The 27827-nt window shown below is 40.6% G+C and overlaps 1 protein-coding gene across 3 annotated transcripts in view; it reads right to left on the reverse strand.

Moving 5' to 3' along the window:
* The window catches only part of ric1 (RIC1 homolog, RAB6A GEF complex partner 1), a 165538-nt gene that overhangs the window by 109853 nt on the left and 27858 nt on the right, over positions 1-27827 (reverse strand). Inside the window, exon 2 of one of the 3 annotated variants that reach the window (XM_041186022.1) lies at positions 23014-23067. The exons of the other annotated variants lie outside the window; for them this stretch is intronic. The gene's annotated coding sequence lies outside the window, so the exon portion shown is untranslated. The remainder of the gene's footprint in view (positions 1-23013; positions 23068-27827) is intronic. 3 annotated transcript variants of the gene reach the window in all.

Raw genomic sequence — 27827 nt, forward strand, 5'->3', positions numbered from 1 at the left:
CATCCAAAACATTTACAGATTTCTGCACAGATGCTATCTGGTTTGCTGACAGTTGATTTAACAATTTTAAGCATAGAAAATGAATTATCAAGAAATATTAATTTTGGTGTTATCAATTCATTTGCTGCCATGAAAGCTAGAAATGGTGTCTTCCTTTATTTGAGTCACTTGATTCACTTTTATTTCAAAGCTTAATTTTTATCCTGGTGTCACTCCTTTATTCTCACATATTGAAAGCTAAATTTTGCTTCAAATAAAATTTCCCAATTTCAAATTGTTTCTTTATATTCCATGAACTTTTGGTCTAATTAGTTTCTTAGATACACTTGTTACACCAGGACCCATGATTTCTCTCCCTGGTCCTGCTGTCAACCCTCCATGCGGCCAAGGAATGGCCATGGTGAAGAAGTGATTGTTGACTGTGATGGACAAAGTTTTCAAATGGATGTCAAGAAAGCAATGGATGTACACCTGAGCATGCCTGAAACTCCATTTCAGAAGACTAAAATGACCACTAAGAGATGCTGGCACAGAGCGCATTACAGTGATGTAGGCATATTAGTAAGTGAAGAGGGTTTCAAAGCTGTTAAAAACCCCCGCATTACTAGAAATAAGGAAAAACTGACCTGGTGAAAATTATCCCAGGCTCCCAAAAAATCTTTCGCTGCAAAGATGAGAAAGCCAAAGGCAGCGAGCTTCTAAAAGGTAGTGGAAGCACTGCCTTTGTCCTGTATCCCTAAATATCTTTGGTTAAGAAAAATCTATCAATCTCAGCAAAATTAACAACAGACCTTGCATCAATCGCCATTTGCAGGTGAATTCCAAACTTCTACCATCCTTTGTGTGTAGAAATCTTTGCTAACTTTACTCATAGAAGGCCTACCTCTAATTTTAGATTCTAGATTCCCCAAACAGCAGAAATAGTTTCCCTCCATCTCACCCATCTCCCTTAATACCTTAAACTTCAATTGAGTCACCCCTTACATTCCGAATTCCACAGAATGTAACTCTAGTTTGTGTAATCTCTCCTCGTAATGTGACACTTAAAGTCTAGACATTGTTTTGGTGAATGTGCATTCTCCTCTATCCAAAACCAACATATACTGTCTCAGGTGTGGTGCCCAGAACTGCTCTCTGTAATTCAGGTGTGGTCTAAACAGGGCTATGTGTAGCTATAACAATACTTCTATCATCTTGTATCCAGTCCTCCACACATAAAGGCCAGCATTCCATTTGTTTGCCTGATTATTTTCTGTGCCTCTTCATGATATTTTAATGACATATATACCTGGACTCTAAGTCTCTTTAGACTTACACTACTTCTAGCTTTTTACCATTTAGAAAGCTACTTTATTCTATCCTTTGCAGGTCCAAAGTGGATGACCTCTCATTTGTCTACACTGAAATCCTTTTGCAGATTTTTGTCAATTCAATTAATCTATCACGATTTCTTTGTAATGCTAATGCTTCCACCAAGATTGCTTACAACGCCACCTATCTTAGAGTCATTGGCAAGCTAGGATTTGTGGTTCTCTGTCCCATCATCCAAGTTATCAAAAAAGAGCGCTGAGGTCCAAACATAGATTCTTGTGGGACACCACTTACATCCTACCAATGAGAGTTTCTGCCCATTATCCACACTCTCATTTCTTAACCAGGTTAATTAGTTGCTTTCAATTCCATGAGTTTCAACTCACAGGGACTTTACTGAAAGCCTTCAGGAAGTCCACAGATATTTCCCTCCCCACTGCTTCAAAATAATTAAATCAGGTTCTTCAGGCATGCACTACCCTTTACAAATCCATGCTGGCTTGCTCTGATCATCTGGAAATTTAAGGTTTTCAGTTACTATGCTTTGAGTAAAAATAAAATCAGCCCACAAAGTAAAAAAAATGGAGTAAACAGCGTTGAGCATCATTTGTGGTGAGTACTGCAAGCAGGTACACAGACACAGCCTTGACATTAAGAAACTGAAGACTACTGAACTTCAAGCAGTGAATACTTCAAATAGATACCAATGCAATAACTCTAAAGGCTTCCTCAGTCCGAAGGCATTTCTGATTGTTCACACGTTGAAAATTATTAGCACCTTGGTCTTCTCTTCTAGTTCAGTTTTTATTTCTACACACAAATATAAATCAAGAACATGGTAGCATAGTGGCTATTACTGGTTTAGCATACCAGAGACATGGACTTCAAATTTGAACTCGTTCTCTGGACGTTGACTGAGGAATTGAATTCACTTTAAAAAAAAGTCTGGAAATAAAAAGATGACATTAGTAAGTGACAATGAACCTGTGTGATTGTCATAAAAAAGCTAATTTTCTTTAAAAATCTACTGTTCTTCCCTAGTCTGGTTTTCTCTCTCTCCCTTAAAGGGTCCACATGTTTATGGATGATCCAGTCTTTCACCTCCACGTGGTAAGATAGTTGTCCAGTGAGTGCACTTATTTCACGCAGTAACCACTTTGGTCCTTCCCTGAAATTTTTCATGTATACCGGTTCTCCCACGGTAAATTAGCTCTCGCGACTATGCCAGTCTTGTCTAGTTTTCTAGCTTCCCTGACTCCTTTCCACTTTCCCCTCTAATTTCGGCATTATTAAGCTCAATCTTGTCCTGAGATAGTGTTTCAACAATAACTCCGCAGCTGTAACACTTGTTGCATGAGAGGTTGTCCTGTACTGAAAAAGCAAGCATGCTAGATTGGTTGCCAAGGAATTGCCAGTTAGCTTTTTTATACTTGCCTTGAAAGTTTGAATCACCCTTTCGGCCAGTCCATTTGAGGAAGGGTGGTATGGTGCAGTTTTCACGAGTGATACCGTTGAGGCTGGTAAACCACTGAAACTCAGCACTCATAAATGCTGTGCCGTTATCGGAAACGATACTTCTGGTAGTCCGTGAATGACAAAGCGCTGATGTAATTTTTCAATTGTAACGCCTGATGTTGGTGACTTCACCTCATGTACGTCCAACCATTTTGAATGGGCATCGACAGAGCAGAAACATTGTTCCCAGGAAAGGTCCAGTGTAGTCAATGTGCAACCGCACCCAGGGTCTACCTGACCACTTCTATGGGTGTAATGGAGCTATCACTGGCAACTTTTGCAGTTGTTGACATTGCTCACAGTGCTTTACTAAGCTCTCAATTTCACCATCCATCCCAAGCCACCATAGATATCTGCGTGCTGTGGTTTTCATTCAGGAAATTCCTGGATGGACGCTGTGTAGTTTAATTAAAAGAGGTTCCTTTCCCTTTGGAGGAACTATCACTTGTGCTCCCCATAAGTTACCAACCTGGCTGGTTATTTCATGCCTTTTGTTGAAGTACGGTTTCATTTAGATACAGGCTTCTAACACCAAACATGTAGCACTCATTCTCATACTCGAAATAGGACTGGGTCCCGACTTGTCCAGTCTCTGATCTGTTGAGTGCATACCGGCAAGGAATCTAAGAAATTTAACAATAAAACAAATTCCTGTGGCACTGGGGTGTGCTTATCATTTTCTTGTAAAGGCAAACGACTAAGGGCATCGGCGTTTGCGATCTGATTGGCAGGCCAATGTACGAAAGTGTATTCTTATACTGCCAGAATTAAAGCCCATTGATGTATTCTTGCTGAGGCTATGGGTGGTATAGCCTTATCCTAGCTAAACAATACTAGCAATGGTTTGTGGTCTGAAACAATTGTAAAATGATGGCCATATACATGCTGGTGAAATTTCCTGACACCAAAGAGGAAAGGCAGGCCTTCTTTTTCTACCTGTGAAAAGCCCTTTTCCGCTGTGGTGAGTGTTCTTAATACATAACCTATTGGCCGTTCTGTGCCGTTGTCCATCCAATGAGAGCACTGTTTCCACTCCGTAGGGAGGTGTGTCACATGTCAGCACTAATTCTTTCGGCTGGTCATAATGCACTAATAGATTGGATGAGTGCAACAATTGTTTCACCTTCATGAAAGCTTCTTTCTGGGGCACCTCCCAAGACCAACATTGGTTCTTTTTGAGTAGACAATACGGGGGGGGGGGGGGGGGGGGGGGGGGGGGGCAGCAGTATAGGCAAATTGGGTAAGAACCTCCCATAATAGTTGATCATTCCTAGGAACGATTTGAGCTCTGAGGCGTTCCTTGACGCAGGTGCTTCTCTTATGACACTCACTTCCTCCTCAACCAGGTGGAAGTCCTGTGAATCTACCCGGTGACCCAGATAGATTACTTCCCTTGCTTGGAATGTGCACGTTTTTTTTTAAACGCACTCCAGCTTGCAAGCAACATTTTAAGACTTCTAAGTTTGCCAAATGCTCTTTTTCAGTGAATCCTGTCGCCAATACATAGTCTAAATAGACTAGAACCTGGGGCAGTCCCTGCAGTAAGCTTTCGATTTCTTTCTGAAGGGTGGCACAAGTGGAGCAGACAACGAAAGGCAACGTGTATATTGGTATAACCCTTTGTGGGTATTAATTGTGACAAATTCCCAGGAGGCAATATCCAACTCTACTTGCTGATAAGCATGGCTCATGTCAAGTTTTGTATACATTGTCCTTCCTGCCAGCTTGGCATACAGGTCTTTGATTTTTGGAATGGGATGCCTGTCTAGCTTAGCTACTTTATTAACTGTCAGTTTGTAGTCTCCACAAGTTTGGATGCTTTGGTCAGGTTTAAGAATGGGGACTGAATGCTGCCCATTCTGAGAACTGAACAGGTTGTATAATGACCAGTTTCTCTAGTGTGTTCTTTTTCTTGCAGGGCCTAAGGTACCAGTCTCACCTTCATGAAGCGAGGGGTTGCTTCCGGATCCACATGAATCTTGACCTGCAGGGCCCGGAATTCCCCATTTCATCCTTGAAACCATTGTGAAGATGGTGGTGAACCTTCTAAGTACCTCTGGTAGCCCACTTGCTCTCAAATGGAAAATTCACTGAGTTACATCTTGTCCACAAAAAACAAGGCAAACCCAGAATAGAGGTTCAACAAATGTACAAAAAAATTCAGTTAAAATTATGCAACATGATCCACTGGGCTAACAGTAGAATGCATTGCAACTAGAGTTGATAATATACCATGCATCAATTAGAACAGTCCCTCAGGAAAAGAAAATGAAAGCTGAGTACTGGGACTTCTATAGTAACAGATCAATCTTCTTATACCTCTTGGTAATAGAATGCCATATCACTCAGCTGCAGAGTTAATGTATGCCCAATGCCCTCCAAGTTTTTTAATTTAAACAACCTATAGGCTCCAGAACAACCACAAGAAAACGTTTCATTTCTTTGAAAGTATAAAGCAGATGAATTTTAAAACATTGCCTAACAAGATTGCAAGGAGCAGGTTTAGGGAAAGCTGTGGCTGCTTCTTCACATACTTGTTAGCCAGTTTTAGCACAAAGAACAATATTATGTTTGAGCCTAATGTTATAAGATGATGAAATGCATATAAGCAATTCCTGATTCTAACTGAATGGCTAATATTTTAAGAGTTTTAACATTTGCAATTCAGCATTACACTTCATATTAATTAAGGTTCCAAGAACAAAGGCTAGCAACCCCCTTTGAAGTAAACTAAACAAAGCCATCTGTTTTGAACTTGTTTAGAACAAAAGTCTTTTCACACATAATTTTACACAATTATTTCATGGTGAGTGCAGGGAAGTGGGATAGGTATCTGTCTGCATGTGCGACATTTAAGTTTGTAATTTGGAAACAGCTGTCAATTTTTTTTTCTTTCATGGGATGTGGGTGTGACTGGCAAGGACAGCCTTTGGTGCCCATCCCTAATTGTCCTTGAGAGCAGTTAAGAGTTAACCACATTGCTGTGGGTCTGGAAACACATGTAAGCCAGAGCTGCTGAGGATGGCAGATTTCACTCTTTAAAAGGGACTTTAGTGAACCTGATGGGTTTTTACAACAATCGATGATAGTTTCATGGTCAACATTAGTGTGACTAACTTTCAATTCCAGAACTTTTAATTTTTATTAACTGAATTTAAATTCCATCAACTGTTGTGGTGGGATGTGAACCTGTGTCCCTAGAGCATGAGCCTGGACCTCTATGTCTAGTCCAGTGACATTACCAACATTGCCCTGCATTATCACAGCAACATTCTGATTCCTAAACTAATTTTCAAAGCAATACAATTCGACATAAGGAATGCTGGAAGTGGACTTGATGGCATAAGATGAGTTATTCCTTATCCATACTGATGACCATGTGCTACAGGTCAAGTATCCTTTTTCCAAAAATCTCAGGGCTAACTGCGTTTGGATTTCAAATGATAATGGTTTTTGGATACCACATAAATGCCTAGGTCTACTTACATTACAATGCCTAAGTCTAGGCTAGCTCTGGTCTAAAGTAAATAAAATGGCTAGAAAAATCAGATGTATCACTGAAAAATACAAGGTAACTGTAATAAGGTTTTTTGACACGTTCACCTCAAAAATCTCAAGGTTAACACTGCAGACAAAGAACTAGACTTCCTGTGCTGAAGGATGATGTGGTCCAAAAAAAAGTTAGGTTTTTGGATGTACCTTCTCTAGGTGGAGAGAGTAAGCACAGGTAATATGCTTTCATACATTTTCCAGTTCAGGTCTATCTGCTCCAGAAAAGAATGCATCCTGGGAATAATAATTCTTCCGATTTTCTTACAGAAAATGTGATAATTAGATCAACAGATGACAGAAACTAATTTGTACACCTCTGTCCCCCTCCCCACTAAATTATCTTGTACCTCGTTTAACCATTGCATGTGCCACTTGGCCAGATAGAAGTTAACCTTCCACTTCCCTAACTCCCTCTAAATTAACTTGCAAATAGGGTATGATTCCATGTGTGCCTTAAGTATTCAATACTGAGTGAAAGTTCAGGCAATGTGTAGCCTTGGCAGTGAAAATTCAACGGCTATTTAACAGCGGAGTGCAGCATAGTCAAATCAGCTTGGTTGTCACTCAAGTATGCACCACACAAGCACTTTCCAGCAAGGATCACAGGATAATGGGAGCATTCAGGCCAACTGCAGTATCCCAATTAAAATCAGCTAACCAAGGACAGGCAGGAGTTATACCTGGAAGTTCTGTGCTACACTGGGAAGTACTTTTGCCACTCTAATATTAATGACTCAAATTTATTCACAACAGTATACAATCTTCTTTCTAGTCAGCAGTCACTTTACAGTTCAACACACATCATATATTGAGCTAAATTCCACTCAGGGTCAACAAGTGGAAATCCTAGCCAGTAATTTCAAAAGACTGCATTGCTCCAAGAATGAGTGTGGGAACCAGCTGATCACTCCGATCATACAAGAAGAACATGGATTAACAGATTACAAACTTTGGTTATGAAAAACAAATAAGTATGTTTAAAGAATTTACAAGCTCTCCATTGAGGCAGATGAATACAACTGCTGAATATACCTTTATCTTTGTGCGTAGATCAAAAATGCTAAAGTTGAACATTACAATTTCTATCCCACCCAGAACTTACTTCTCTTCTAAGCAGCATGTCAGATTTCAACTGACCAGAATTATTTTAATTTTCCACTTTAATCAGCCTTACAGGTTATTTCCAGTCATTGGGGAGAAAAACACAACTAAAGTTTATTGTGACTACACATTCCATCAGAGCTTTGCAGACTGGAGACTGCCACTGAGTTTTATGGTGATTTTTTTTTTAAGACTACACGTTATGGGTGAAGGTTCATAGCTATTAAAACAAACAGTGAAGTTGCTTAAGTTAATCCAGTTAAAATATTAGCTTTAAAGGGTTTACAGCATGGTTATTTTAAATGTATAGAGGGGGAAGGGGCACAAGAGGGAAGATATAGGAAGTGAAAGACAAAGAAAAACAAATGCAGCAATTCTCTAACCAAAGTTTGCATTGCCTCACAAGGTAATCCATTATAATTTTGCTGTAAAACTTTCCACATTCATGCTCATAGCTGTTTAGTTTTTGAACCTTATTTATCCCATATAAAAAGAGTACTACATTTGTTTAAGGACAATCTTAATATAAACGACTGCATTTCAAAATGCCAACCAGACCCATTTGAAGTTTACACAACATTGACTTGTGCCAGTCCACCCCTCAGCCAGAAAAACTGGCAGTATTTGCACTTGTGGCCAGTAGAGCTATTTACATTTGCACTGCAAAGACTGATCTGTAGCACAACTTGAAACCAGACAGCACCCAATTTACACTGCTTGACTCCTGTTTGGTTAAAACTCCAATTATTCTAGCTACTTTTTCACGCAACTGAAATTAATTGCACAATATTTCGCTTGATGTCTAAAGTGCTATTTAGAAAAGAAGAAGGAAAACATGCTAGGTTCAACATCTGGTTTTACAGCATCGCCAATCAAAAGCTTGCGCACTACATTCCTTTGTAAGTGAAATAATCTTACTCGTTTTAAAGAGCTGCCCAAACTTGCTCCCTTCTGTGTGGAGTTCAGCCTGTGAATAGCTGAGCCACGTAGCTATGGAAGATCCCAGGATTCACCTCAAGTCTGTCCTAAGTTGATGAAAGGTCACAGACCTGAAAAGTTAACTCTTGTTTCTCTCTCTCTCTATCTATCTAACTATATATATATATATATATATATATATATGCTGCCAGGCCTGCATTTTCTGTTTTTTATTTCAGAGAAAGTTAATCTCAGCTTTACCTCATAGGGAAGGAATAATCCACATAGATTCCCCATGTAATTTTTACCATGACCAGGACAACTCCTGCCACGGTTACACTTTACTATCCCTTAAGTGGTCATTTTATTGTCCTGGAACCAGTCCAAAGCAATTCTCCACTCCCAATTGCTGACTTATTTTTCCCTTTCCCACCCGGATAGCTTCTAATCCCCAAACTCAGTTTTATTGTGACGGTTACCCTGGAGATTCTTGCCTCAAGCTAAAGCAAGGCAAATTTTCCAGCTCATTTAAATCCTCTCAAGTTTGGTCTCTTCAATCTGAGCATGAGCTTCCATCAAACTTCTGCATAGTGAATAATACAGCATTTCCTCTGCTTCAGGTGCAGGGCTGATTGTGCCCATCTATCTCTTCGGTTTTTGTAGATTGACTTGTTTCTGTCAGGTTCAGTGATATCTTAGAAACTTGTTAACCAGTACTAAAATGGCTATGGACTCTCTCAAAACTCATCTTCATGGCAACGTGAACCACATGGACCTTAGGTAGAAATGCTAATTAGCTATCCTCTAGAACCTCAACTCCATTCTATCTTGGAATTAAATAGATATTGTTTAAAATTTAACCATTTAAGACCTGACATTCCTAGCATGTCTTTGTGAGAAATGGAGTCTAACAGTCTGCCCACAGCCAGTATAGATGCTCTTGCCATTGTTTACAGGTGTGAACATCTTGCATCTTTTTTCCAGTAAAACCTGGGTCTCCCTTGAATTTTTAATAACCAAGTCATCCAGGCTTTTTGTCATGCAGCATTCAGAGCAGGTCGCATGACGCCCTCCAATCTTATATTTTACCCTCAATTAAAGAGACGGTCCCAAAACAATTGTATAAACTGTGTTTGTAACAGTACTGAGAAGTAAACTCCAGCTAGTTAGCACACAATGCAGTGTTGACTGATTAAAACTAGGTTCTACAAATTTCAGATGAAGAACAATGCATTTTACTCGTTGTAATATAAATGGAAGTGGCTTTACCTTCAGCATAGGAAAGTTAACCAAGCAGGCAAATTACTTAATCCCACATAACTATGGCCCGTATCCAAGAAGATTGGCTTAGCACTAATGCACATGAACTCATCCATAAATAAAATGTCTTCACAATGAGACCAACTCTTTTCACGAATGCTTTTGCAAACAATAGCATTCCATTATCTGGCGTGCATACAGGCAAGTAAATTTTTCATCCCATCCATGGGCAATTCTTTGGTTCAAACATAGATTAAAACAGACCATTTCAAATACTTTGGGCTAGACAAAAACAGACACCAGTCACTCCATACTTGGTGTCATTGATTTTTGCAAGTTCATACTTTATTGGTGAAGAGAGTCCTAAGCTTCTAAGAAAGCAATTCAGATGATGCATATGGAAAGGGGCAACAGCAAGCAAAAGTCACCATTAACATTCTGAGGGGAAGCCACAGCATGGAAAAATAGAAATAGAAGTACGCCAATTATGGTCGAGATATATTCCCAGGAGAGGGAAGGTAGGCTAACTAAAGTCATAACTCCCTGGATAAGAGATAAAGCAAGATGAAGCAGGGAAAAAAAGGGCACATGTCAGATTGGTAACAAGAGAGAACCAGCCTGAATATAGAAAGTTCAGAGGGGAAGTGGAAAAGCAAATCAGAGAGGCAATAAGAGAGTATGGAAAGAGACTAACATAAGGAACTAATATAAAGGGGATCCTGAAGTGTTCTATAAACATATAAATAGTTAAAGGGTAGTAAGAGGAGGGGTGGACCATTTAAGGAACAAATAGGTGATCTACACATGGAGGCAGAGGGCACGGTTGAGGTATGAAATGAGTACAGTGCATCTGCCTTCACCGAGGAAGATGCTGGCAAAATCATGGTGAAACATGAGATATTGAGATACTGGGTGGGCTAAAAATTGATGAAGGGGAATATTAGAAAGACTGTTTGTACTTAAATTTGATAAGCCACCCATGACTGGATCAGATGCATCTGAGGCTACTGAGGAAAGTAACAGAGGAAATTGTGAAGTTACTGACCATAATCTTCCAATCTTCCTTAGATATGGGTTGTGCCAGAGGATTGGAGAATTGCAAATCTTCAAAATGGGTACAAGGACTGACCCAGCAACTACAGGCTAAGTTTAACTTCAGTGATGGGAAAGCTTTTAGTGACACTTATGAGGGACAACATTATCACCATGGACAAGCACGGATTAACTCGGGAAAGCCAGCAAGGATTTGTTAAAGGAAAATAATGTTTAACTAACAGTTTTTCGATGAGGTAACAGAGAAGATTGATTAGGCTAATAGGCTTTCAAAAGGCATTTGATAAAGTGACACATAATAACAAAGGAGATAGTGGCAACATGGATACAAAAGGTGACTGAGTGGCAGGAAACAGTAGTGGTGAATGGTTTTCAGACTGTAGGAAGGTGAGGTTTCCCAGGGGTCAGTGCTAGAACCATTGCACAATGAGAGTTTGCATGTAGGGGAGTTGGGAAGCAGAGAATTGAATTGAGATAACAAGAATGAGAACGATTTCAGCATTAATGGGGGCGAGACAGGGGCCAAAATCAGCAATGCAGTAGGGTTGGGAGTAAGCAATCTTTGCTAGAATATGGGGTTTGAAGCTCGATGAATAGAACACCTAGTTCACATACAAATCTGGATCAGTATAAGCAATCAGTGAGGAGAATAAATTTCAAGCAAGGGTTAAAATTTTCAGCAGAACATAGCAATAGGGGTAAACTATTCAGCCCCTTGACCTGTTCCATCATTCTATTAGGCTATGGTTGACCTATACTTCAACTCTATTTACCTTCTTTTCTCCCTATTTTCCAGAAATGGTCTGCATTATTTTCCCCAACATTTACTTTGAGATAATTCTGTTTCAACTAGTACTTCATGCCAAATTAAATGAAATGTTTGTGAAATCCACACATCTGAGTAAATGCACAATCATGTCGGGAAACAAAACAGATGTCCCACATATCTTGCTGGAGATATTCTGACTGTGTTAGCACATGCAGGAGTGGGAAATCCCCTGGAGGTAGAGCATGATTCGCAGTGAAGAACAACAGTGGAATAATCAACAGTGGTAAGGGAGGGATAATGTGCTGTGGTTGAAATCTCTCAGAACGCTGCTGGTGACTATGACTAGTGCTGTGAGCAGAGAAAAAGCTTACTCATGCGATCTACAGACTTCTTGTGGGGGGCATATGACTGCCCGTGTTCCTCCCAGATGAAATGAGGATCACAGGAACAAGCGCAGGTCATTTAATCCCTTGAACCTGTGCCGCCATTGAACAAGATCATAGCTGATTTGCCACCTAACTCCATTTATCCACCTGCCTTTTCCCCATATTCCTTACCTTTGATTAACAAACATCTCAGTCTCAAATTTGAAATTAACAATTGATCCAACACTGATTGCCATTTGAAGAAGAGAACTTCTTGCACCATTTATGTGACAATGTATTTCCTGTTTTCACTCCCAAAAGGTCATGCCCTAATTTTTGGACTATGGTCGCTAGTCCTAGGCATCCCAACCAGCAGCAAAGTTCTAACTACCCTATCTGTTCACCTTAATACCTTGAAAACTTCGACCTTGTAAATGCCAGAGAATATAACCCTAGTTTGTGTAACCTTTCCTCATAGATTTACAAGAACCTGTACTCAAAGGGTTAAGTTATGTTGCACTTCCACAGGACAAACATATCCTTCCTAAAGTGTGATGCCCAGAACTGCTCTCAGTACTCCAGAGCTTTTTACAGCTGTTGCAAAACTTCTACCACCTTGCATTCTAGTCCTTCACATATGAAGTCCAGCATTCCATTTCCCTTATTTGATACTTTTTTTCCCAGAGGCAATCATGACATTTTAACAATTAATGTAATGGATCAATGTACATGTGCTAAACTCCTAAAAGTCAGTGAGGTTGAAGACCAGAGCTAATCTTTACTCCATTTTCAATTTATAGACAGTATCAGGAAGATATAATAATTTTCAATACTTTACAATAAATTCCAAATAATGTTGAGTAATAGTTGGGGGGGGGGGGGGGTGGTGTGTGGGTGTGTGTGTATGTATGTGCGCATCTCTGCCTCCCCGTGCGTGTGTCTGTCTGTCTCTGCCTGCCTGCCCCTCTCTCTGTGTGCATGCATGCTTCTCTCTCTCTGTGAATTGCAGGCAGCTGGTCTGAAGGCTTTGATGTAAGAAGAGAAGCTGGGTTTGAAATGCTAAATAGGTAAACCAGGGTGAAATTTTAGAATGTGAGGTGTATATTTAAATAAACCAGAGTAGCATGAATTCAAAAGAAGAGGCTAAACATTTCACCTAGCCAGGAGAAGTTAAGAAACTGTGTGTTCATTCTTCCCAAAGATTACTAGCAAAATTGCCTCTCTAATAATAAAAATCTATCATAGTACCAAAGTCCAAAGACATAGTGAAACAATGGGAATTTGCATTCAAAGGGGAAAATATGTTTGAAGGAGAGAGGGCTGTGTGCAAGGGAAGGCATTCTAAGATCTAACAAATGGGAAAAGCCTCCAGTCTCTGTGCCCAAACTGCCGTCTGCAAGAATTGAAGTTAAGAAAAACTCGCTTTGAATTCGGCTGTTCAGGATATTGTGTGATTTGTCTTTTAAAATTTGAGAGATTTTACTGTTGCCTTAACGGAGGTGTAACTGGGAGTTAAATTAATTAGGGGAGCTAGGAATCATCATGGCAATAATTTGTGTAGACTTATGTATGTGCTTAAAATAATTTATTTATTAATAAGTGTTTAGTTTTGTATAAACCCTATAAGACTTGATGGTTTTAATACTACTGAATTCAAGGCAGGCATCTCGAAATAAATATAAAAATTGTAAAACAGTTGTTTCAAGTTTCCCTTTAGGATTTGAGCAGCTTAGCATTTACCATCTGCTGTGCCATAACAACAAATTACATATGTAGAGCTCTCAACTACTCCCACACCGGTACCAACAAGTGTCTCTTCATATGTGTCCAAGTAATCACCCAATCAATACCATCCACCTATACATAGAGTGGACCCCTAAGTATCTTTACACCTCCCTTATTTCTGGCTTTTCACAATTTAGAAAGAACCCTATTCTATCCTTTTTAGGTCCAAAGTGGGTAAACTCACACTTATCTACATTGAAATCCATTTGTCAGTTTTGCTCATTCACTGAATCTATCATTAGTCTCTTTGTAATTTTATGCTTTCATATACACTGCTTAAAATGTGACCTGTGTGTCATCACCAAACATGGTTATGCAGCTATCTAATCGTCCAAGTCATTAATAAATGCAGCAAATCACTGAGGCCTCAACACAGATCTTTGAGGGATACCATTAGTCACATCCTGCCAATTAGAGTTTCTAGCCATTATCCCTACTCTGTCTCCTGCTGCTCAGACAATTCCCCGTCCAGGTCAACAATCTTCTTTCAATTCCATGAGCACCAACCTCTTATGAGGGACTTTATCAAAAGCCTTCTGGAAGTCCACACAGACATTTTTCTGCCCACTAAAGTGATTACTTCAAAAAAATTCAATCAGGTTTGTCAAGCATGACCTACATGTTCCAAATCCATGTTGACTCTCTCCAATCAACTGAATTTTCAAGCTGCCAATAGCCCTCCAGCCAAGTGACTATTCTTCAATTAAGAGCTTAGCAATGGAATGCCAACACATTATTTCACATCTAAGGCAGATGCTATTTTCATCCCAATTTCACATACACTTCCTAACCCTAATCCATACTTTCTAATAAATATAAATAAAGTAATATGTAGGGAGGATTAGGCAGGAGTTGGAGAAATCTTTTCACCTGGAGGGCTATGAGTCAGGAACACTGCCTGAAAGTTTCTGCCTCTACCACCTTGTCATAACATTTGAAGTTGTAGATTAAAGCAATTCACCTGCATATCCAAGAGCATGGATCAAGAACTGGAAAGTGGGTTTAGGCTAGATAACTCTTTGCTGGTTGGCAGACAGAGTCAGCTGAATGGTCTCTATCTGTGTTGCAAAGTTCTATGTTTCTACGATTGATTCTTCTATTTATTGCCTCATTTACAATTCTCCTGGGTGTTGACTAGAAAAAATATTTTAGTACTGAATAATTCCGATTTTGCTACAAAAACAAAAAAAAACTCTAGTGACAGGCATGGGAACACACTAAAAACTAACATTTCATAGAAACAGGCCATTTGGCAATTCCTCAATCTCTTTATGCTCCATTGACTACCCGCCCACTCCTCTTCATCTAAAACAGAAACAAGAATAGTCGGAAAGACTCAGCAGGTCTGACAGCATCCATGGAGAGGAAGACAGAGTTAACATTGAGTCCGTATGGCTCTTATTCAGAACTAAAGAGAAACAGAAATGTGGTGAAATATACGCTGTTTAAGGGGGGTGGGACAAGTGGAGCTGGATAGAGGGCCAGTGATAGGTGGAGGCAAAGGAAAGATTGTCAAAGATGTCATAAACAAAGGTCAAAGGGGTGTTAACATGGTGATATTAGCTAAAGGATGCACTAAGGGTAGAAAGCAGGATGAGCAAGTGACAGATGGCCCTAGTGGGGTGGGGTGGGAAGGGATCGAAATAGGCTAAAAGGTAGAGATAAGACAATGGATGGAAATAAATGTTAAAAATAATAGAAATAGGTGGGAAATGAAAACGATATGTTTATATAAAAGGTATATATTAGGAAAAAAGGGATCAAAAAGGGGGAGAGGATGGAGGAGAGTTCATGATCTGAAGTTGTTGAACTCAACGTTAAGTCTGGAAGGCTGTAAAGTGCCTAATTGGAAGATGAGGTGCTGTCCCTCCAATTTGCGTTGAGCTTCAATGGAACATTGCAGCAGGCCAAGGATGGACATGTGGACATGAGATGAAATGGCAAGCGACAGGAAGAATTGGGTCATGCTTGGGAGGGAGGGCAAATGCAGTAGACTAAATTGAGGGAAGTGCAAGTGAAGTGCTGCTTCACTTGAAAGGAGTATTTGGGCCCTTGGACGGTGACGAGGGCGGAAGTAAAGGGGCTGGTGTAATACCTTCTGCGGTTGCACGGAAAGGTGCTGTGGGAGGGGGTTGAGATGTAGGGGGTGATGGAGGAGTGAACCAGGGTGTCCCGGGCGGGAACAGTCCCTATAGAAAGCCGACAAGGGGGGTTGAAGGGAAGATGTGTTTGGTGGTGGCATCATGCTGGAGTTGGCAGAGGATGATCCTTTGATTGTGGAGGCTGGTGGGGTGATAAGTGAGGAACAAGAGGGGCCATATCATGGTTCTGGGAGGGAGAGGAAGGTGAGGGCGGATGCACGGGAGATGGGCGAACATGGTTCAGGGCCCTGTCAACCACCATGACTGGAAAACCTCGGTTAAGGAAGACATGTCAGAGGAACTGTTTTGGAAAGTGGCATCATCAGAACAGATGCGACGGAGGCGAAGGAACTGAGAGAATGCGAAGGAGTCCTTACAGGAAGCAGGGTGTGAGGAGCTGTATTTGAGGTAGCTGTGGGAGTCGTTGGGCTTGTAATGAATATTGGTGGATAGGCTATCACCAGAAATTGAGACAGAGAGGTCAAGGAAGGGAAGGGAAGTGTCAGTGGTGGATCATGTGAAATTGATGGAGGGGTGGAAATTGGAAGCAAAATTAATAAATTTTTCCAGGTCCCGACAAGAGCATGAAGTGGCACCGAAGCAGTCATCGATGTACTGGAGAAAGAGTTGTGGGAGGGCGCCTGAGTAGGACTGGAACAAGGAATGTTCCACATACCCCATAAAGAGACAGGCATAACTGGGGCCCATGCAGGTGCCCATAGCCACACCTTTTATTTGGAGAAAGTGGGACAAGTTTAAGAAGAAATTGTTCAGTGAGAGAACAAGTCCAGCCAGATGGAGGAGAGTGGTGGTGGATGGGGATTTTTCGGGCCTCTGCTCAAGGAAGAAGCGGAGAGCCCTCGGACCATCCCGGTGGGGGATGGGGTTGTAGAGGGATTGAATGTCCATGGTAAAGAGGAGGCAGCTGGGGCCAGGGAACTGGAAATTCTTCAACTAACTCTTTCAATATATTCTACTATTCCTTACTCCCTCAAATGCTATCTAGATACCCTTTAACTATATCTACACTATGTGCCTTAACTAATCCTTGCAATAACCAGCTGCATATCCTAACTGCTTTCCATAGCTGCCCAACATGGAAAGGAGGAAGTACCAAGGAGTACTGAATCACCACAAAAAAGCAGGATATATTGCAGGCCAAGACACTGCGAAAAGAGCAGCTGGACTTTCTCAGCTGGATGGTTTTGAACATTGAAGAAATGAAAGTAAGCACAGATTCTCAAAAAAAGATAAAGTGCTACGTGTTGAAATCTTGGTTATTTATTGCATTTGTCAGATAAATTCAAATTCCATTTGTCTCAGCAGTGCTAAGGCCAAATGTAGCACAGCAGTTCTGGCTCACACAAGGTAACACATTGGGGATCAAGCTCATGACCTTCTTGGTCAATACAACTCAACTACTCACTGGATAATTTTGCTAAGCCATTGGGGGAGCCTATTACAGGTTTTTTGAAAATCAAAGTGTACATTAAACCATGATATTAAAAACAACAGAGGGCACTAACGTTGAATTTGAAAACAATGGGACATTCCTATAATATCGATTAGCATAAAAAGAATTTTGTTCCAATCAACCTGAAAAGGTCTTCTATATTGGGAATTCAAATTATTATAATTACAATATTTAAATGGATATCAGCTTATTTAAACAGGTAAGAGTTGTTTCAAGACCACCACTCCCCTACCCCCTTCTACTAAAGCCATGCCTCCTCACGAGGGTGCAGCTCCAGGGCAGCCAGTTGCCTGCCAATATATTGTCCAAGTGCCCATTACTCATGTAGTAGAACGTAAATTTTGCTAAGTTATTTGAACCCTATCTGCCTTTTAACAGGATACTAATGAAAGTTTGGATCTTCTGAGTTCTTGGGTGAAATTTAAGAAATTTGATCTATTAACCGCACCTATGTAACATGGTCAGAGTATGGCATAAAGACAAATATTTTTTACTCTATAGTTTATGGACCTGGCTACCAGATGCATTTCTTCTATAATAATACATAGTAAGGACATAAGTAATTATAGACAAAATCATGGAGAAATATATAGGGACTAGGCTTGATGCACTAGCTAAGTTTCTGATTAGGGAATTTGCCATTGATGCTTTCAGAGATGTTCAAAAACTTGAACATTATGGTCATGAATACCTTTCAGTGATGGACGCTGTGAAAAGAATCATGTGGTGATCAATGAAATGATGCATAAAATCTTAGCCGGTCAACTGGACTGCAAGTTGACAGCCCTCCTGGCAAGGGCAGTTCATGCATAAAATCCAATTCAGATAGTTGGCACGTATAGTCCCTATCAATTAGTCTATAGGCGAAATCCTAAATTGTCTGCTGTGCGATAGTCCTCCTGCTCTAGAAGATACGACATTTGCCTTTGAATTGGCCTGTCGTTACCAGCCCTCTGTCACTACAGTTTCTCCTTAATTATTTGAGAAAAACCATTCATGATTTTGAAGACCCTATAGAGGACTAGTCACTTGGGAAAAGTTGGAGGCAACTACTAGAGGCTGTGGGACTACACTCAGTTTGAGTCACATTCGGATGATAAAAGATTGAAGGGGAATTGGAAATAAGGTTGGGAGGGTGAAGGTATCAATTTCACTAAGTGCCTCAATACATGAATAGATATTTATTATTTGCATCAAAAATACACAAAATTATTAAAACTTTCATTTATGATTCCAAATATTAATTTCTGCCATATTGTATGTACAATCCCAAGATGAATGAGGTACATGTTGTTAAACACAATGGTCAGCACAAACGGCTGAAAAAAATACACAGGCGCAACGCATAATGGAAAATACTGTGAAACAATATACCTCCAGTAGTGTAAACATTTTAAACATTTATATTGGTACTCTTAATATTTAATACATAGTATACTTTGAAGGGATCAGAAATCAACAGGTTTCATCAAGAGGCAACTAAATATTCCAAGAAGCGCCAATTGCTCATAAGTGTGAACTGTAACACTTATGTATGGAATAAGCAAAGACTATGCAGTCCACTGAACCCACAACATTTTCACCATCAGGGATGCTTACCTAATACATTTAATTCACTGAAGGGCATGACAACCACAACTAACATTTCCAAAGATAAGGCCATGTGTATGACCTGAAGGTAGCTGTGCAAATCCTAAGCTATCATCACAATCTGCATTATTTAAACCCAAGTGGTTGGATTTCACTGATGACATTTCCATGACCTCAATAACTCACATCTGATGGTGTACTTAGCCAATCTAATTACAGGTTATACTCATGCAATTTGCAGAATACATTGTAAATTTTGCTGGTATTTTCTAAAACATCTTCAGCATGGCTTCTGCTCACTTTGTTAAACGGCATTAATTTAGGAGGACATTATTAATTTTCTGTGTCTGGAGGAAAATAAGGTATTATCAACTTTGCAAGTCTGCCAAGGATTGTAACCAAGAACCAAAAGGTGGCAACAGTGTTAGTTGAAGTATGATGCTTACATTATTTACTTCGTCCCTAGGTCTGTAATTGCATGAAGGCTGGGTCCAGGCAGAAGTATGAAGCATTCTGCAATAGAATAGTCTTTCCAATGCTTAGGCGCAAATAATGGCTTTAAGTGAATTATTGGAGGACTGTTGGCACCCATACCCCAAAGACAAATCCACATTTTCCAGATGTGGGTGGGTGAATTAGGTAGAACAAGACAAAAGTAAAAATGCTCCAACTTTTCCAGACTCAACAGTAAAATAGCAAGTGCTCCAGTTAACTTGAAATCTACAAACAAATCTGTACCCATTATTGCTCTCTTTACTGCTTTATCAAAAGCATTTCAAAGCAAACTAAACAAGTGATAATGCAGTACATTGGTCTTAGTAACTACGCTGAAAACTCTGCTGGCTTATCAACAGGAAACATCGCGTATTTTGGGATAGTCAAAACAAAAGCATTGCAATTCTAAAGGAACAATGCTATGCCAAAGCTAAGGAAATATAATGAGGCTAGGTGTGGAATATAGGTGTTGCATGTAACTCTGAATATTGAGAAGGAATACTAATTAAAAGCTGAAAATTGTACACTTTAATTTGAAAATTTTATGTATTCAAACAAAACCTATAAATGTTGAATTTATAACTCTTCATAGCATACTCAAATTGCAAACCTGCATTGCAATGGAAGTGGCAGTAAAGGCTAGTGCAACCATTAAAATGTTTGAAATATTCAGTTTACATGTTTGAAATTTAAGTTGTCTAGTTTGGCTAAATAATTAACAGAAAACACGTAAAAAAGGAATGGTTCCCAAAAGGAGACACTTAAATTGATCAATATGCTCCTCAATGTTGACTGATTTATGAACAGAAACAGACATGTTTGTATTTTGCATCTGTCAAAACCTTAAGTTCCACATCGGGGACATAATGAGGAACAAGGAAATATTATGTTTAACTCATGAGCAGGAAAGATTTTACAGCTCAGAATTACAAAATCACAAGAAAATTACAAAGTAATTTTATGAATCAGCACGCTCCCAATTTTGGTTGGACTGTAAGGCTGCAGTAATTATGGTTTTATTTAGTGTGAAATGTACCTTTGAGAATATACTTGTTAGGAGAGATCACGTGATCTGTAGTTATTAATAGTAGAGCTAATTCAGCAGTCAGTGTAGCGATAAAGTGGCAGTTAAAAGCATACGTGTAAGTGCTGCTGAGTATATTGTAAATAAACTTAATGTTTCCAAACAAGAAGTGTCCGCAGATCAACTCATTATTAACAGTACAACTCAGCTGTCCTACAACAAACTGGCGATGAGGATAAAACGTAGCTGAATAGAAGAAATCAAGCTAGAAAGAAATCAGCATTGTACCTCGGAGCCCAGTGATTGTATGTAACAAGCTCCATTATAACTGAAATTGTCCTCTCAAAATGCCACAATTTGGGAGAATTGATCCTTTTGAATTAGCAACGGATGATTACATAGAACTCATTACATAGAACAGCTCATGTTTTTTTGTCAAGTGAACGAGATTACAGGAGAGAAGGGATGACCGATCCTCGAGTAATTGAGGAAGCAAATCCTATGGTTTAATTCGACGTTTGATGGCACCCAGTGCCCCAGATTCGCAAAATTTCAATTAATTGACCTCGTGAAGGATCACTTTCAACCTAAGCCCTCAGTCATGATGCAGAGGTTTGGGTTTAATTCACGAAATAGAGCCCTTGGTGGGACAATTGCATGTGACATGACAAATTTGAAGCAGTTAATGGAACACTGAAAGTTCGGTACGACTCTGAACGACATGCTCAGATGTCATTTAGTGTATGGCGTGAAAGAGGACTCTATTCAGAAAAGGTTATTGTCCGAAATGAATCTGGGTCTCAAGAAGGCACTAGAGATAGCGCTGGCCATGGAAAGCACAGTAAGAGATTCAAAAGCAATACAGCGTGCACAAAATGGTGCTGTCCTCCACATCGGGCGGGAAACCTCAGCCGAAAGTAGCACAAAAAAGCAAGACTCTGCCAAGAAATGGGAAACAGCCCCCGCTAGCTGAAGAAAAACAACTCAGCTGTGACATTGAAAAATATTTTAAGATAGGTGGAAACAAGCAGACTTTTAGCAATTGGCAGTTTAGAAAAATTGAATGCTGCTATTGTCATAGAAATGGACGTATGATGAGGCAATGCAAGGAAAGATTCAAGCAGGTCTGTAAACAAAAGAAGCAACCCAATGAAATCTACAATGTAGAAGAGCCTGAAACAATTCAGACATTTACTCGTTTAATCTGAAAGTTGGAAAGACAAAGCCAATCTTTGTCACAGTGCAAGTAAATGGCAAACCTGTTGAAATGGAAGTGGACACGGAAGCTTCCACAACAGTAATTGGGAACATACCTTCAGATATGTGAATAATGGTGATCAATTAAGTTGAGAAGAAACGGCTGCCAAGCTAAAAACATAGACGGGTGAAGGCATTCAAGTCAAAACAATAAGCAGAGTAACTATCCATTATGGAAGCCAATTAGCAAAGCCATTTGATTGTGGTAGCAGGTGAAGGGCCAAGCCTCCTTTGGTGAAATTGATTAAAAGGGACTAAGTTAGAATGAGCTGAAATTTTTCATTTGAGAGCAAGTGGGCTATGAGAGCTACTTAGAAAGTATGTCACAGTCTTCAAGGGCAAACTGGGAAAAATCCAGGGCCTGCAGGCCAAGATTCATGTGAACATGTGGATCCGGAAGCAACCCCTTGCTTTATGAAGGCAAGGCCGGTGCCACATGCCCTGCGGGAAGAGTATAAAACTTTGGTTAGATAACAGCTAGAGTACTGCGTGCTGTTCTAGAATCCGCATTATAGGAAGGATGTGACTGCACTAGAGAGAGTGCACAGGAGATTTACCAGGATGTTGCCTGGGCTGGAAAGTTTTAGTTATGAGAAGATTTTGGATAGACTGGGGTTATTTTCCATGGAGCAGAGGAGATTGCGGGGGGGTGGGGGGGGGGGGGCATGATTGAGGTGTATAAAATTATGAGGGGCATAGATAGGGTAGACAGGAAGGAACTTTTCCCCTTGGTGGAGGGATCAATAGCCAGGGGTCATAGATTTAAGGTAAGGGGCAGTAGGTTTAGAGGGGATGTAAGGAAGAATTTTTTCACCCAGAGGGTGGTGGGAAACTGGAACTCACTGCCTAAAAAGGTGGTAGAAGCAGAAACCCTCATAACATTTAAGAAGTATTTGGATGTGCACTTGCGATGCCATGGCATACAAGGCTGTGGGCCTAGTGCTGGAAAATGGGATTAGAAGAGTTAGGTCCTTGTTTGACCAGCGCAGAGTCGATGGGCCTTTTTCTGTGCTGTATACGTCTATGACTCTACAAGTCGACATTGAACCGAAGAGACTAGAGAAACTGGGTGTTATACAACCTGTTCAGTTCTCAGAAAGGGCAGCACTCAGTCCCCATTCTTAAACCTGACCAAGGCGTCTGAATTTGTGGAGATTACAAACTGACAGTTAATAAAGTAGCTAAACTAGACAGACACCCCATTTCAAAAATCGAAGACCCGAACACCAAGCTGGCAGGAGGGACAACGTACACAAAGCTTGACATGAGTCATGCTTATCAACAACTAGAGATGGATAATGCCTCTCGGGAATCTGTCACAATTAATACCCACAATATACATGATTGCTTTTCAGTGTCTCCTCCGCTTGTACCATCTTCCAGTAAAACAATGGAAAGCTTACCGCAGGGACTGCCCCAGGTTGTAGTCTATTTAGATGTATCGGTGACAGGATTCACTGAAAAAGAGCATTTGGTAAACTTAGTAGTCTCAAAACATTTCTCGCAAGCTGGAGTGCATTTAAAAGAAAAGTGCATGTTCCAACCGAGGGAGGTAATCTATTTGGGTCACTGGGTAGATTCAACAGGACCTCCAGCCGGTTGAGAGGAAAGAGAGAGCCACAAGAGAGGCACCTACACCAAAGAACGCCTCAGAGATCAAATCAAACATTCCTGGGAATGATCAACTATTATGGGTGGCTCTTACCCAATGTGTCTACAGTGCTGGCTCCCCTGAATTCTCTACTCAAAAAGAACCTACATTGGTCTTGGGAGGCACCCCAGAAAGAAGCTTTCATGAAGGTGAAACAATTTTTGCACTCATCCAATCTATTAGGGCATTATGACCAGATGAAAGAATTGGTGCTGACATGTGACGCATCTCCCTACGGAGTGGGAGCAGTGCTCTCATTGGATGAACGATGGCACAGAATGCTCACCACAGCAGAAAAGGGATACTCACAGAGAGAAAAGGAAGGCCTGTCCATCACCCTTGGTGTCAAGAAATCTCACCAGTACATACATGGCCATCATTTTACAATTGTTTCGGACCACAAATGATTGTTAGGATTGTTTAGTGAGGACAAGGTTATAACACCCATAGCTTCAGCAAGAATACAATGATGGGCTTTAATTCTGGCAGCATACGAATACACTATCGTGTATAGGCCTGCCAATCAAATCTCAAACGCCGATGCCCTTAGTCGTTTACCTCGTACAAGAAAATGATGAGCACGTCCCAGTCCACAGGAACTTGTTTTACTGTTAAATTTCTTAGGTTACTCGCCGGTACGTACTCGACAGATTAGAGACTGGACAAGCCGGGACCCAGTCCTATCTCAAGTACGAAAACAAGTGCTACATGTTTGGTCACAGGAGCCCATATCTGACGAAATGAAACCGTACCTCAACAAGAGACATGAAATAACCAACCAGGATGGCATCTTATTGTGGGGAGAACGAGTGATGGCTCCCTTCCCTTTGGAGGAACTACTTTTAATTGAACTACGATCCAGGAATTTCCCGAATTAAGACCATAGCGTGCAGCTATCTATGGTGGCCTGGGATGGATGGCGAAATAGAGTTTAGTAAAGCAGTGTGTGCAATGTCAGCAACTGCAAAAGTTGCCAGTGACAGCTCCATTACATCCATGGGTAGACCCTGGGTGCGGTTACACATTATTCCCAGGAAAGGTCCAATGTAGTCAATGTTCTGCTCATTGTCGATGCCCAATCAAAATGGTTGTACGTATATGAGGTGAAGTCACCAACAGCGGCCACTACAACTGAGAAACTACGTCAGAGTTTTGCCATTTACACACTGCCAGAAATAGTCCTTTCTGATAACTGCATAGCATTTACGGGTGCTGAGTTTCAACAATTTATCAGTCTCAACTGTATCACTCGTGAAAACTGCACTGTACCACCTTTCCTCAATACAGACTGGCTGAAAGCGCAGTTCAAATGTTCAAGGCAGGCATGAAAAAGCTAACTGGTGATTCTGTGGCAACCAAACCAGTATGCTTTCTTTTTCATTACAGGACTATCCCTCACACAAGTGTCACACCTGTGGAGTTACAGTCAAAATGCCATCTCAGGACGAGTTTGAACTTAATAATGCCGAATTTAGAGGGGAAGGTGGAAAGGAGTCAAGGAAGCCAGAAAGCTAGACATAATTGGCATAGTCACGAGAGGAAACTTACTGTGGAAGAACCAGTACGCATGAAGAACTTCGGGGAAGGACCAAAGTGATTCCTGGGTGAATTAAGTGCAGTGACAGGCCCTCTATCTTACCACGTGGAGGTGGAAAGCCGGATCATCTGTAAACGTGTGGACCATTTAAGGAAGAGAGACACAAATCACCAAGATTTGGTTCCACCAGTGGCCATGACCGGGTATGCGTTTCCTATTGAGGACACAACTCAGGACTGACATGTCTGATGTTCTTATATACAAGATACAGAACTGCAAGTGCCCAGCGAAGCACCTGATCTTCAGGCAACGCCGGAAAAGGAGGTTCCTTACCCAGCGTAAATATTATGTTGTCTTGAAAATTATGTACTTGTAAACATAATATGTACAGCTGAGTTAAAGGGGGAGGAATGTAGTAATTATGGTTTTATTTAGTGTGAAATGTACCTTTAAGAATATACTTGTTAGGAGAGATCACATGATCTGTAGTAACCAATAGGAAAGCTACCTCAGCAATCAGCATAGAGATAGAATCACAGAATCACAGTGCAGAAGAGGCCCTTTGGCCCATCGAGTCTGCATTGACATAAGGGTTGGAGTTGAATGCACACGTGTAGCTGCAGCTGAGTATAATGTAAATAAACTTAAAGTTTCCACCCAAGGAGTACCTGCAGATCAATTCCATCATTAATAATACAACTTGGCCACCCTGCAACAAAGGTCAAAGCAGTAATTAAAAGATTTTTCTCAAAAGGTAGAAAAGTCAAGGGGGAATTACCTAATGGCATAGTCTGGCTGGTCATTAGCTTGTTCTCTTGACTCAATTCACTTCTTAAAGAAAAAAAGAGTTGAATTGAGTTTCGGTAGTGCATTCCAGATCACGACCATTTGCTGCGCAAACAAGGATGTCCTGATGATGCTTTTCGTTCTTTTGCCAATCACCTTAAATCTGTCTCTCTGGTTCTCATCTAATAACTATGTCCCTCATGATTTTTTGCACCTTGATCAAATCTCCTCTCGACCTTCTCTTCTCTAATGAGTTGAGTCCCAACTTCTCCAATTTATCTTATCCATTTAACTGAAGTCCCTAGAACCCAGAACTAGTCTCAATTTTTTCTGCACCCTCTCTTATGCCTTCGCATATTTCCTAAGTGCAGTGTCCAGAGGCTGAACCCATGTTTTATAAAAGTTTATCATAATTTCCTTGGCTTTGTACTCTTATGTTTCTATTTATAAAGCCCGAGGTTCCACAAGCTCTTTTACCACTTTCTCAATCTGCCCTGCTTCCTTCAATGTTTTGTGCACATATACTCCAGGCTTCTTGGTTCCTGTATCGCCTTTAGATTGTATTGTCTTTCCTTGTTTTTCCTACCAAAATGCATTACTTCAAAATTTTCTACACTATATTTCATCTGCCACTGTCTGCCCACCACCACCCTGTCAATGTCCTCTGTTGCTAGCTCTACACAACTTGCAACACTTCTAAGTTTTGAGCAATCTGCAAATATTGAAAATGTGCCAGGTACACCCAAGTCTAAAGTCATTAAAATATTTCAAGAAAAGCAGTGATCCTAGAACCAAGCCGTTGCATTGATGGAAGGGTCAAGAACCAGAGGACACAGGTTAAAAGTAACTGGGCAAAAGTAGCAATGTCAAAATGAGGAAAAGCTTTTTTACTCTGAGTGGTTACGATCTGGAATTTACTGCCCGAGAACATGTTAGCGGCAGATTCAATTGAGGAATTCAAAGGAGAATTGGATTGTTGTCTGAAAAAGGAGGAACATGCAGGGCTATGGGGAAAAAAAATTGCTCCTTTGGAGAGCTGGTGCATACACTATGGGCCCAATGGCCGCCTTCTGTGCTGTAACAATTCTATGATTACCTTCCTCCAGTCCAAAGTACTCTCTGCTTCCTGTCTCCGCCTTGGTGCCTTATACTTCACAGACTTAAACTTTGCTAGCAAGCCTATTATGTAGCACTACCAAACACCTTCTGTAAATTCACATATGACAGAATGACACAAAAGGCATTTTCACATGAATTTTCAAATAGACCCAGGATTTCCAACCCTCCCACTTTGGGTACAATTCTACCAGAACAGGCAGGGGATCTCTCGGCTGACTCAGGAGACTTGGCATATCCATTGTCTATGCATGCATTGTGGCCTCTGGCTTGGTATGGCCAAACTGTGTTGTTTGGGTCCTGCTGGTCTCCCGATTATTCAGAATCAGTGCTTTGGTGCCATTTGTGAAGTTACAGCTTTGGGGCCAGTGATAATCACCTGGAAACTCTGAGCATCCTGAGAAACAGAGCTCATGGAAAAGGGAGGAAAGCAAATGTCTGAAAATGAGAACGAGGGGGCCACTATCTCTCCTCTTCACTCCCCCAAACCTTCTCTCTTCTTCCCACCCACCTTCTCTTTTCCCTCCCCAATAAAGTTAATGTTTCGGGTTCTGACAAAAGGCAACCTGAAGTGCTAATTGTTTCTCCTTTCACTGAGCAGGTCAACATCTGCTGTATTCCTAACATTTTCTGTTGATATTTGAGTTGATGACTTTAGCCACACTTTGCAGATGTTATGTAATCAACAGTTATGTGATTCAGTGTCACATGGAATGCCATGTGTTCATTATCACATGATCAAATCTCCAGAAATACCAGAGTTAGCAGCCCAATTTAGGCCCAAGCACACATCTAACATTCCAACATAGTAGGGATGAAACACTGCTATGCCAGAAGTCTCCCATCCTTTGTTAAACAAAGCTCTTTTTAAAACATGTCACCTGGTCAGCAATCCTCTCCTTCAAACAAATTATCCATTTTGTTGCGCTTTAGCAGATCTTGTGGGTAAAATAGTTGACACACATTTGACAACGCAATAGTCACTCCAATTCTAAAGTAACTCATTGTATGTAAAGTGCATTGAGAAGTCTGGTCTACAGGATGCTATGTGAATGGAACCCTTTGCTCCTTTCTCCCAGTAGGGGAATCTCATCCAGTGATCATCACAATTCAGCAATTAAACTGGT

The sequence above is a fragment of the Carcharodon carcharias genome, chromosome 4 (genome assembly GCF_017639515.1).
Source record: "Carcharodon carcharias isolate sCarCar2 chromosome 4, sCarCar2.pri, whole genome shotgun sequence".
NCBI classification, from domain to species: domain Eukaryota; kingdom Metazoa; phylum Chordata; class Chondrichthyes; order Lamniformes; family Lamnidae; genus Carcharodon; species Carcharodon carcharias.